The sequence below is a fragment of the Rattus norvegicus genome, chromosome X (genome assembly GCF_036323735.1).
Source record: "Rattus norvegicus strain BN/NHsdMcwi chromosome X, GRCr8, whole genome shotgun sequence".
In the NCBI taxonomy this organism is placed as follows: Eukaryota; Metazoa; Chordata; class Mammalia; order Rodentia; family Muridae; genus Rattus; species Rattus norvegicus.
In genome coordinates, this window is record NC_086039.1 from 137340968 (window position 1) to 137353961 (window position 12994).

The window sequence follows — 12994 nt, forward strand, 5'->3', positions numbered from 1 at the left end:
CTAACTTTTTTTGGTTTTGGTGCTGGGGATAGAACCCAGTGCCTCTCATGTGCTAGGCAAGTGGCATGAAGAGAACCATAATTTTCACAGAACAGTGGTGGTGCAAAGCTTTCATCCCAGCACTCAGGAGGCAGACAGATCTTTAAGTCCAAGGCCAGCCTGATTTAGAGTTTCAGGACAGCCAAGGCTACACAAAGAAACCCTGTTCCCAAAAATAAAAATAATAAACATAATTTTCAAGACTTGCAAAGGCCCTATGATCAAGATCAGCCATCATTTCAATTTCAGACAAAGGTCTTGGGACTCTTAGGAGGCAGAGGTCTACTCTAGCTCCTCAAGATATGCCTAGTAAAACTGTAAATTACAGTTACCTTCTGGATACTAGTCACCTTAAGCAAAGTACCAGTGAACTACCAGTGACAATTAAAGCAGACCCCTGGTGGTACTAAGGATTATAACAAATAATAATCCCCACTTTTACTGATCTCCTTTATTAGAAGGGAGATCTTTGCTGCCAGAAACTTAGGCACCAACAAAGTACTAAGTCATAGACAGCACAGGAATTATATAGTATTTTTTATGTTTGTGTAATTGCCTCAAACATTAGTCACATAAGAAAACCATACTTACTGGAGAATTTACTACCCTCCCTCTCTTTTCATTAAGATTCCATGTCATCACGCAGTTAAAATCCATGCCCTTGACCATTCTTCACCTCCCAAGGACAACGTAAGCCCCATATCACTGGTAAGGACCAAGTTTATCACTGTATTTTCCCTAATGAAATGGAAGCTTAGGGAACTAGTTCGAAGCTGAAATGTAATTCAGTAAAAAATTCTTACTAAATTAAATGTTGAGGGCTCCCCCAAAATAAAAGGCTTTCAAAATTGAGAAGTTCCAAGACACAAAGAAGATACCATCCCTTCTGATGAGAACTCAATGTCCATGTTATAGCAGACCATCAAACACAAGCCTACTTTTTCCATTTGACAAAGACAGGGTAGTGTTAACACTAACATACGAAACAGGATGAGAAAGTGGGGTAAAAATGTGGCCGAGTCCCTTCAACTTCATGAATTTGATACTCAGTTCTTTGGGCCAGCACCATCAGCACCTGAGATTGGGTTACATAGGCAAATCCTCAGGGCTCACTTGATGACAGCCACTCTCTGAAGCTGGGGTGGCAGTGTTTTAACTAGTGGGAGAAGCAAAGACTCAGCACAAACTTAAAGTTCAGCTACGTCCAATTTTTCCTCCAAGTCATAATTTAAAATTTTTGTGTTTTAACCTCAGTGGGGGAAGGGCATTTGTCATCAGGCCTAAGAAATCTGAGAACTACGTCCATGATAGGACTAGCTCCCCCCTAGTTGTTCTCAAATCACCACATGGCACACCCACTAAATAAATAAATGTAAGATTTTAAAATGTTGTAAGTCTGGGAGTGGTGGCGCACGCCTTTAATCTCAGCACTTAGAGGCAGAGAGGCAGGTGAGTTCCAGGATAACCTAGTTTACATATTGAGTTCCAAGCCAACCAAAGCTATATACCTAGACTCTATTTTAGAAAAGCATTTTCCTAAAATAACTTAGCATTGCTAATTTAAAGAGCCATTTTTCAGATCTATACACCAGCTTTATTTTGCAAATTTCAGGTTTATTTACATTCAGTTCACCAATCAAAATGTCATTTCAAATATATTTAAAAATACGCAGCATTTTTAAAAATTTCACTCCAAATGTGTTCATCATAGCCATGACTAACGGATTTTACAACCTTACTTTAGCACTGATCGACTGCAGTCACCAAAAGTCCTGCGGTTTACAGATGGATACCGTGCAATTTCTCTCCCATTACTCTAATCAAAATTGCATCGTGATCCACCCGATAACAGCAAAACAGTTCATTTCATAATTATAGTCTAACATATCTTACAACTCTCAGAAACTAAAAGATGATTAAAAACCCTCTTTTCTTCCTCAGGCCGGGACAAGTGCAATACTTTTTATCTAACACAAGTAATGGCACTAATCCCCACCTGTGGATGAATGGGCATGGGTGCTAAAGGTGTCCATAAAGATGCAGAAAGGCACACATCATCACAATCAGTTTTGCATGGATTTGCACAGCCATATATCCACATATACGCTGAACTGCAAATCTGCAAAACTAACCGTAAGTAGCAATGTCCTCGCACAGTAGTTGCGTCAACGAGGGTTTGGTTGATTCGAAGAGTACCAGAAGTGCTCACACTGCAGTAGAGTGCAGCAAAACCTACCTGCACTATGAGCACTTTGGCACTACTAGGATCGGAGCTTGTCCTTGTACACTGCACAGTCCCCACCATCTTGTTTTTTCAGTGAAACAGTGAAAAAGCCTTTAAGACTTGTCCCATTCAAATCATTTCTCAGGATATGCTTTTCAAATGCGGAGTAAGCAGTAGCCTGTGCGAGAAGGGGCATTTAGGGCAGTAGATTATAAGCTGCTTCACTAACAGCACTAGATGCACCTTAACACAAGAGACACATTACAAGGAGCAGCTCAAAAACATCCACAGCCTAATTATGTAGAGAGGACGGGACTCAGTGGCCTCTGATTAAATCACCATGGTAATGTAAGAAGTGCTTGCAGTGCAGTAGATCTCAAGAAGCTACCTGCACTGTAAGCACTTTGACATGGCCAAGGCATGTTCCAGCAGTGTAACCTTGAAGTCTTCCATGAGCTCTTCTTTGCCAGATCTTCAAACTCACCTGGGTAAAGACACACACACACACACACACACACACACACACACACACACACACACGAAACAAGTAAGTGAACTGTGAGTTACTCTTTCTAAAACAAGTTTGTCTTCCGTTCAGAGTACAAATGGGGTTGTGTTGCTTCCAACATTAATAATCTCAATTATTTACACAGACTTGAACATGAATAACACTGACAATTTCAGATTGTCTAACTCTTAAGAATCTAAGAGGATTTTGGACTCTCTCTCTCTCCATCTAAGGGAACTTGATATTCGCATCCCAGAAAATTTGCAGACCTGTAATATCCACCCTGGTTTTCTAAGAGGCAAGAGCCCAGAAAAAGATACAAGCCAAAAGAAAAAAAGAAAAACCAGGATGAGTACCGAAGTCTTGAGCTCATCCAGAGCTTTGGGAAGCCACACAGAAGGTCTCTGTGTTTGATTACACCAGGCATCCCTGCCCCCAGCCCATTAACAGAAAATGAGAGAAATTTCAGAGCTGCTTTAAGAAACAGCTTTACACGCTTCACATACTGCACAGATGGCCTGGAGATGTCACATTTTGATCTATTTCAAAGAGCTCTACTTCTGTTTAAACATTTATGGGCCCATTCTCTCCATTAAACCTAAAGAAGTCAGATTAGCTCTTTTGCCTCATGTCATTATCTTCCACAGGAAAACCTCTCTCATTTCCAAGTGCTTATCTTACCTAAGAAAATGCAGCAGAGGAGGGAGCCACTGTTTGAAGGTTCACGAGCCCCCTCCCTTCCATGATGGAATAATGTTTGTGTTTGGGGGGGTCACAAAACTTGAAATATGTTAAATGAGCAAGGATATTTTAAATGTTGGAATGTTTTACAGCTACTTAGTGACCAAGCTAGTTCTTAAAACACTTTTAAATATTATAAGTTAGTAAAACTTATTAAGTAAATAGGAAACCTGCTTTGTATAGTGGAAGAATTGGCTTGTATACAAATAAAGGTAATACTTTTGTTTTTTTTACACCTATATTCCAAAACCTTACTCAACTAGGCAAACCATCCCTCAAACCCTCAGAAATTTCCTTCCGGTTAATACCTTTCTTTAATTAACTCATCATCAGCTCTACATCGTGTATGCAAGAAAGTCACTGTCCAGCGTCTAAAATTGTAAATTCTCTTTACCAAGTCGGGATCTCCTCTGGTGTAATCCTGCATCCTCATGCTCTCGGCTGTGGCTCCTATAGAAATCTGGGAACCTCCTGGGAACGCAGGGTGTGCTCCAGCCTCTCCTGCCACGCGCTTAGGTCCTCGAGACACCTCAGCGGTCACCAAAATTAAAGAGAAAGAAACAAAGCATTATGGGAAACGGAGTTCTCCATTCAAAGCACCAAAAACGCGCCAAGCCCACGCCTCTCCCTCCACTCTCCTGTTGGTGGGAGAGAAACGGGGGGGGTCCCCTTCCCCACCCCCTCCGCGTGCACTCCGGCATTTGACCACCCCCAAGTCCCCCAGAAACCTGCACAGCAGCAGGGAAGAAAAGGGAGTCTTTTCTCACGAGTTGCCTGGCACCCCTCAACTACACTCCGGTACTTGGCTTTTCTCAAGTCTTGCCTGCTCCATCCCCTCCCACCTTAGTTAACGCTCTAGGATCACAGTCGTGCCAGCGGAGGTCCGAGTCTTCTGGTCCGTCCAGCCTCCAGCCAGAAGAAGCAGGCAGGGGACCTGCCTGTGACCGCCCCTGGCAGGTGGCGAGCGCGACCATCCCGCGGCGCTCCTGGCAGGACCCGGGAGTCGCGCGCGCATCTTCCCAGCGCTCCTGGCCCTCTGCTCCCCGTGCTGCTGGAGGAGGGAGGGCGGCGAGGAGCCACGTGCAGGAAGCCCACCAAAGGGGACAACGCACAGTTAACTCCCAGAGTGTCCGCACAGCGATACACTCGTGCCCACGAGCCTTTGGCGGCGACCGCTCACCTCGAGCTGCGTCCCGAAGCTGGATGCCTGGGAAAAGCCCGCCCTTCGCCTTTAATAGCCTAGGGGGGGGAAAGCCCGCCCCCGCCCACCCGGCCCATACAGGAATTAGGAAACCGAACCTCCACCCCGCCCAGGCCAAAGCCCACAGTGCTCCGGTGACCCATAGGACCCGCTCGCTCAGCCTTGCCTTTCTGTCCCCAAACACCAGAGTCCTTCCTTAACCCAAGCGCCCACGGGATGCCAGTCGAAACCAGTGGCACTGTCGCCCGCCCAGAATGGCGGACTCACTACTACCTCGTCCGGTCGGGCTCCTGAGTCGTTTGCCCCACCCCCACACACACACACTAGAGATAGGTGACGAGGCCCACGCAGTTGTGGGACCCAGGTGTCCCCACAGCCCCGCGCGTGCGCATGCGCACTACCTCGCAGCTAGATTGAAAGTGTCCGTAAAGCCTGTAAGAGAGAAAAAATTCATACCCGGCATATTCACGCCGCTCATGTGAAAGTTTTCAGCTCTGCCATGTGAGGCTACTGCTGAGGGGGTTTCACACTTGCTGAGCGCCACCCTTACCCATTAAATCAGTTTTGTAGCAGGTATCTGTAAATGGTCGTGGCCCCTGGGTGCACGCACAGATGTCAATAAGGTATGGTGCAATTATCTTGCTTTCTCCCCTTCTACAGCTACTAAAACTCAGTTGAGAGAGGGCTGTTTAAACGCCAAAACTAGAGCACATCCCACGTACAAAACTAATGATTTAGCATCAAGATGTACACTCAACACAAAATTAAGCATACCATCAGGTTTCCTGGCAAAATAGTATAACCATACTATACTTTCTCTGCTTTGCTGGACAGCGTGGACTCAAGAGGATAGATACCTGGTGAGTTAGATGGTAGGAGATAATGAGTGACCAGATAACAAAAAACCGGAAGGTACTGAGCATGCTATACTAATATACAGGGGACAGTGAAAGGCAACTAGGGATGAGTTGGGGCTCGGAAACGAAGCCAGGTCCTTTACTTCCTAACATCCTTGGGTGATTGTGGAGTTCAAAGCTCAAAAGAGGACAAGAGCACCACATGAGTTTCAATCTGGTGCACAGTAGGGGCTCAGGCGAGCGGATTACTAAAGACTGAAAGACTCCAAAGACTTTCTCCTGCTCCCTGGCCAGCAGTGGAGCTTAGCCAGAACTGCAGCCTCTCAGGTCTCAGTGATGCAAAGCACTCTCATTTCTCCAATGTGTGCTACTCCTACAGGTGGGCTGCCTCCCACTTTCACTCACACACACACACACACACACACACACACACACACACAAAACAAAACAAAACAAAAAAAAAAAACCCCCACAAACAGACCTTCCATCCTATGCCAGTGCGTCTGTTCGATGCTTTCTGGAAACTATGCAAGCAGAAGTTTAATATCCAACCAGATCTCGCTTGTGAGAGTTGCATGGCCTGCAATGCAACTTTGGACCTTTAAAGGTAGCTAGCGATGGACAGGTGTGGAAAGATATCTCAGATCCTATTTTAAGAGATATTGTATTTAAGCAGGAAATTAAAAAAAAATAATGAGCTTAAGCAAAACCTGGGGGGAGGGGAGGGTTGTGAAAGTGGCGCGAAGATAATATCATGTGATCGGACCCCAGGGCGTCTCCTTCCCCTTTTGCCACCCCCCCAGGGGGCGGAGTAGGGGAGTTACATCCGCTCCTCACAAACTATTAGCATAATTAATTGTGTCCTGCAGCTGCAGTGGGTGCACTGGGCTAATGAGTAAACACATCCTCTTGAATATCAGGACAAGAAAACCCATTACCCAGATTTTGGAAGATTTTCCCAAATAAATCTCACTACCACCAGAAATCTTAATGTGTCACCCGGACTGTGGGTCTTGGTTAAGAAGACAGAAGAGAGCTGGAAGCGACGAAAATCTCCTATGAGACAAGTAGAGTTAGCCTGCCCAAAATAATGGGCGAAATGGATGGTTTCAATACCGTGGTGAGGGGATTTCACTTAAAATTTTCCAAGTTTTAACAGTTAACTAGACGAACTATCCTCCCAGAGTCTACCTACCCCACCCCCGCCCAAGCTTTCAACCCTCTCCCACTCCTCCCCTTTAAAGTCACAACAATACCCCCCCAATAAGGTACTTTAAGTTTGCTTTTCCAGGACATTTTCTTTTTTTTTTCTTTTAATTTGCAACATATAGAATGTCTGGATAGAGTTCCTCAACTAGAGAAAATAATTTCTTCCATTTCAGTTCTTTTCTTGTACAGGGAAATCTTAACTACGTGCAAGATGGAGATTGTAGAAAACTGGGGCATTTTAATACACGAATTAAATTATTTTTGCCTTTTACTATTAAAAAAAAAGAAACAATCAACCAAAATAGCTAGAAAATCAGAAAAGGAAAAAAAAGGAAAAAAAGAAAAGAAAAAGCAGTGCGCGGGCACGCAGAGAGAGAGAGAGAGAGAGAGAGAGAGAGAGAGAGAGAGAGAGAGAGAGAGAGAGACTCAGAATAACTAACAGCTCAAAAGCATGTGATCCCTCCTTGCTTTAAAACTTGTGGTCCTGCTGAGGCTAAAAGCTAAGAGCTTGTGACCTCGCAACCCTGTCCCCTCCCCCAGACCACAGCCCGGGGCTTAAGGCTTCAGGCTCCTGCTAGCTCTCCGTATTGTGCGACAAACAATACTCTGACACTCTGCAAAATAAAAGACCCACAACTCCTGACATCCCCCCACCAAGTTACATCACTGACTCCCAGCTGGATCAGTGTATGTCTGTACACAATACGTATATGTATATGTACATATCCTATAGCATACATGCCCACACAAAAATCCTGATATTCTGTAAGAGAAAAGAATGGAAATTGGCCAAAGAGGAAATGAATCTGTTATCTTTTATGAGGCTAAGAATGCTGAGCACAGCACTAAGTCCTTGCCAATATTTTATGTTAATAGCAGACATAAAAAATAAAAACCAAAACCGAAAAGCATATCTAGCATAGTATCCTATCCCAGAGATACGTCAAGCTATTCTGTGCCTGAAAGGAGAAGGGACATATATTCTTCTGTAACCATCTCTAGACATAATTGTACCACAGAAACCAGCAATGTCAACCACTCTGGATTTTAATATCTTTAAAAATACTACTAATTGACATTTTTATCTAGTTCAAAAATCTTTTAATTTGATTTAAAAATCATATTAATTGGCTCTGTTAGACTTAATGGTTTGTATCTTAGAACAAAAGGTTCCTATGGAAACCAGAAAGTAATTTAAGAGTATTAGGTTCCTCCCACAACTAGAATAGGGCTTTTGTTCCACATGTATTTACTATTTTAAAGTTTTGTAGCTACTCTTCCAGTTGAGGTCTCTTGTACCCTCAGAAATTTTGTGTCTTATTGAAAAATGTGTTTTCTATACTTGTGCCTTGTACAGTGTGTGTCCAAGTTCATGCTCCTGAGGCCAAAATCAAAGCCAGCAAATCAGAACACCCATTGAATTTTGTAATGAGAGCAGAATTCCAAGAAAAAATATTTCAAATGTTGTTTTGCTGTTTGTTCCTGAAGCAGAAACTGTGAATTTGTTACAATTTTTGTCTTCACAGTTTTTTAGAATATACAGATTTTTTTATTTACAAACTTTTTATAATTTTAAATGACTCATCTTGTCTTGAATGTCTTCTATTTATTGGGTACCAAGCGGCAATTGGTATAAGAAAAATTGTATTACCAAAACATAAAAATTGGTGTTCAGAGTGAATATCTAAGTACTCTTTCTTTGCAACAGCACATAGAGCCAATATAAATTATGTAAATAAAATAAGCAATATATTGTTAACTAAATAATAGTGTGAATTTAATATCAAAGATTTATCCTTTAATGAGGAACAGAAAGCTTCACTTTATATAGATTGATATCAAAATGTTGAAAGTTAAAAAATATATTTATATACTTTCAAAAGATTTCTTTGAAGACTACATGACAAAAAAAGGTGGATCAACTTTCTGAAATATGAATGTGTTGAATACATGTTATTAAATTTCACTTGTAAATAAACTTATTTTTTAAAGTGGTTTTTGTCAACATTTGATTTTTTAAACAGTGTGTCTTACATTCTTACATTATTTACAAACATTTTTTATTTTTATTACTGTGCAAATTTTGTTTTCAATTGCAAGAGTAATTTAAATAGAATTAAATTACCTGTTTGCTAAGTCAGTTGGGCAAAATTGGTACTAGCAGTTATATGCAATGAATTTGCTTAATATGTGATACTTTCCAATTGCATTATTCTGTGGATCACTGCTTCTCTCAAAAACAAGTTTCCTGGGATCAACAACTGTATTTTTTTACAGCTTTAATATTTTAAGTCAAAATGGGTAGGCAAGCATTAAATATATGTAAGAATATACTATTTTCCATCAGTAGGGAAAATGTTTCTTACATTAACTCTCCTACCTTGGGAATAGACTTAGTAAAAGTTGAAGTCATTCACTATTAAGATTAAACAGTGTTAAAGGTATTTTTACACTCTGTTTGAAGCACACTTTCATTTTCCTGTTTATGTGACCTTAGAAGTAGGGCTTCTGGTATTACAACCCATAAAATTGCTAGCAGACTGTAATACAGTAATCAAAGAAAAAAAACCTGTAAACCAGAAATATTTTATACACATTGCTTTTTAATGTCCTTTTTTAAAATTGCATCTGTCCACCTTTATATAATTATATTCCTTCTAAGAGAAAAGTGTTATGATACAAACATGATAATCGAGTTTTAAATTCAAAACAGTCATCAGAAATTCATCAGTAAATCAATTTTTCTTCCTAAGTAAGCAAAGTATGGTGTTGAAAATAGTCCAATTATTTCACAACCTTACACCAAGATTTTTTTAATGTTATAATAGGAAGTCAAAACAAAGACAGATTTAGAAAAAAAAATTAAGCCATCTAACATTGTGTCCACAGCTGAAACCCAACTTAATTAATCCCCTGTACCAACTGTGTGGAATGGGAAAATACAATGGAATATTCTCTCTCTCTCTCTCTCTCTCTCTCTCTCTCTCTCTCTCTCTCTCTCTCTCTCTCTCTCCCCTTCCCTCCCTTCCCCTCCCTCACTCCTTCCCAAAGATACTGCCAGTGGAGAGGCTCCACTCTGAAAAACAGAAGAAAATTCATTTTCATAAAACAAGAGAAATCTGGTTTACTTTTGAAAGTTTAAAAGGATGTCTTAACTCACCATGAAAATTAATCATTTTTAAAACTCAAAGATAGAAGGATTTTTAAAACTCAAAGATAGAAGGACACAGCTTTATTATATAAAACCATGTATTGCATGACCTTAATTGGAGCTCTGCACGTACTCTCATTGTCTCTGAAAAGGGTGCCCACATCAGGCCACAGGTTTTACAGACCTAATGGGTTTTACTACTTGAAACTCTACTCCCTAAATTTAAAAAACAAAAAGATTAACATCAGCAAGACAAACGGCTTTTAGAGATGCCATTTTCACAGTTGCTACTTATTAAAGCATCTTTATGAATCAAAACAAGAAAGATAAAAGCAAAGGGAAATGTGGAACGGCATAGGCTGCAAATTTGTGAAAATGTTGAGCTAGGGGATGGATCAACTTGCTGAACTGAGAAACATTAATCTAGGATGTGTTTTAAGTATTCAAAGAAGCAAACACAGTATGTTGGTATGTGTTGTAAAAAGTACTGTGCAACAACATGTTAAACCTTTTATGATTTTTATAATTAATTAACTAGATCAAAGTTCAGTGTTTCCTTGGAAGATATCAAGGCTCATAAATACGGTCATTTAAATATAGAGTCTGCTTGTTGACTTTGGAGAACAAGACAAATAGTTTCAGTCAATAGCTAGGGGCTAAACTATATTTTTAGAATGTAGCGTTTGATAATATGCAAATCCTTCTTTAGATTCTTGATTTGAAACTATGCCTTCAAGACATTATAAGCAGAAGCATGGACACCACTGGATCTTGACAACAGTGGTGTGCTCTTTCATTTGAATAATATACAGAGCTTTAAAATGTCACAGACTTCAGACTCTGTCATACTATTGGAGGCTTTCTTTTTTTTTTTTTTTTTGGTTCTTTTTTTCGGAGCTGGGGACCGAACCCAGGGCCTTGCGTTTGCTAGGCAAGCGCTCTACCACTGAGCTAAATCCCCAACCCCTATTGGAGGCTTTCTTTATCTTGATCTGAAATCAAATTTATTTTCTTTGGCATGTTCCATTATAGAAATGCTGATTCCCACATAATATTGTCACACTGTATTACTTAGAGTGTTACGTGGATGCAACATCTTTTTATTGGTTCCTAGGTGTAACTATAGCCTTATATTTAGCCTTGAAGCTATTGTTTCTACAACTGAATATGAAAGGATAATCAACAAACTAGAAATTGAACAGACCCCATCAGTTTGGTTAATCACCTAACAAAAGGCAAGAATCAACTTTCTTCGCCTTTGTAGTCTTTCTCAGCTAATCACCCCTTTTCATTAAGCTTCAAACTGCTCTTCTTTAAATCATGCTTACTTAAATTGTGCTTCTTTAAAATGTCCTTAAATATTTGCTTGAAGGGAGAAGGTATCATACATTTCCTTGATCTTTATTTCCGTGTCAGAAATTGAAGTAGAATAGTAAAGAGAATTCATTTTACATTTTGATTCCTAAAGAAAGTGGCCCATGTATCCTTGTTTTGGGTGACAGTTGCTTGGCTTTCTCCAATTTCAACTATTTCACTTCCAATTCACCCCACCATCTGTAAACTAATCTCTATATTTGGTTAATGATCTCTCTGTGCACACTGTGCATTTCTTAAATGGCAGCATCACCAAGTTTGACTAAGTCTTGAAACTAAGATCTAAATCTCTTAACGAATTACTTCTAACATTGCTTTTATATCCAAAGATATACTTCTGGAATTTCACTGATTAACACAACTGGTGGAAAGAAATGCAAGCTGTAATTGCCTTTGATTTTGCCCAATTCCAGGTCTCCTTCTCTTGTTATTTAATGCTATATTTGCGCTGAAATTCTGTAAGGGACAGAATTAAACCTGGCAATAACACATCAAGGACAGTTGGAAGCAGTATTATACTTTAGCAAGGTCTTTTAGGAAGTCCTAATTGATCATCTAATCTAATGGCTTCATTTTGCAGATGAAGAAACTGAAGATCCAAACATTGATCGATCTAAAATGCCTCCACAAACTGTCACAAAACCAAAATAAAGAAAACCACTGGGGCTGGAGAAATGGCTCAGTGGTTAAGAACTCCACTGTTCTACCAGAGGTCCTGAGTTCAATACTCAGCAGCCACATGGTGGCTCACAACCATCTGCAATGAAATCTGATGCCCTCTTCTGATATGTCTGAAGATAGTTACAGTGTACTCATATGAATAACATAAATAAATCTTAAAAAAAAGAAAAGAAAAAGAAAACCACTGTCATGGTCTTTTTTTTCCCCTCTGTAATGTCAGAGACAAAATCCATGGCAAGGCACATGCTGGGCAAGCACTCCAGCATCCTCCTCTGTGATCCAGTTTGAAACAAATTCATATCCTCTTCTTTGAGGTTCAATTTTTCCTGTAGGAGTGTTGTGAAGGATGGGTGAGATACTCTTGAGTGTGTTCCTTACCCTTCTTTTTCCTTCCTGCTCAAACCTATTCTTCAGGAGCCTGGTGTCTTGCTGCCAGGGTTTAGGCTTTTAGCAATTCAGGCAAAGCCCAGAAAGAGGCTGTGAAGAGAAAATTTGCAATCTTCTGGTCCTCTTCACAATTTAACTACAATCTTCACCACCTTTCCCAAGTTGAAAAGACACCTAAACTACCATCATCCATTCCAGGAGTTTTGAGAAACTCAGCAGCTGCACAGACAAAGCTGTAAATGAAGAGTTTTTCACCTGTACATGTCCCTCCTCCAGATGAAAAGCCTAGATTGTGTTGAACATTTGGTCACCGCCATCGTGAAACTTAACGTGCAAAGTCAGAAGCTGCAGATCGACGATTTCCTCAGAGGTTAATAGCTCTGAAAACTAATGGGATTTTCTTCAACTATACAATTCAAAAGAGAAAGCTAGCCTGATGCCTTTTTTTGTACTTCTTATGTACTTACGTCAAATTCAGAATTGGACAAAGGGTTCCAGCTTGTGGGTTCTAATCCTGCTTCATCAGGTTAGACAGACGGAATGCCCTCCTATTTCCTTCATTCCACGAGGCATGTCATTGAAGGGGAATAAATTAAGTATTGTGCCAGAAAATGCAGTCTGC

General features: G+C 40.5%; 5 non-coding genes across 5 annotated transcripts; all 5 read right to left on the reverse strand.

Moving 5' to 3' along the window:
- Positions 1-1809: 1809 nt before the first annotated feature.
- On the reverse strand, positions 1810-1896 carry Mir363 (microRNA 363). Its single transcript, NR_032136.1, has one exon. It is a non-coding gene; the product is annotated as a microRNA 363 (primary transcript).
- A 64-nt stretch (positions 1897-1960) lies between these two features.
- On the reverse strand, positions 1961-2052 carry Mir92a2 (microRNA 92a-2). Its single transcript, NR_031852.1, has one exon. It is a non-coding gene; the product is annotated as a microRNA 92a-2 (primary transcript).
- A 38-nt stretch (positions 2053-2090) lies between these two features.
- Mir19b2 (microRNA 19b-2) lies at positions 2091-2186 on the reverse strand. The gene has a single exon (NR_031821.1). It is a non-coding gene; the product is annotated as a microRNA 19b-2 (primary transcript).
- Positions 2187-2229: 43 nt separating this feature from the next.
- On the reverse strand, positions 2230-2301 carry Mir20b (microRNA 20b). The gene has a single exon (NR_032137.1). It is a non-coding gene; the product is annotated as a microRNA 20b (primary transcript).
- Positions 2302-2602: 301 nt separating this feature from the next.
- Mir106a (microRNA 106a) lies at positions 2603-2680 on the reverse strand. Its single transcript, NR_032265.1, has one exon. It is a non-coding gene; the product is annotated as a microRNA 106a (primary transcript).
- Between the last annotated feature and the right edge of the window lie 10314 nt (positions 2681-12994).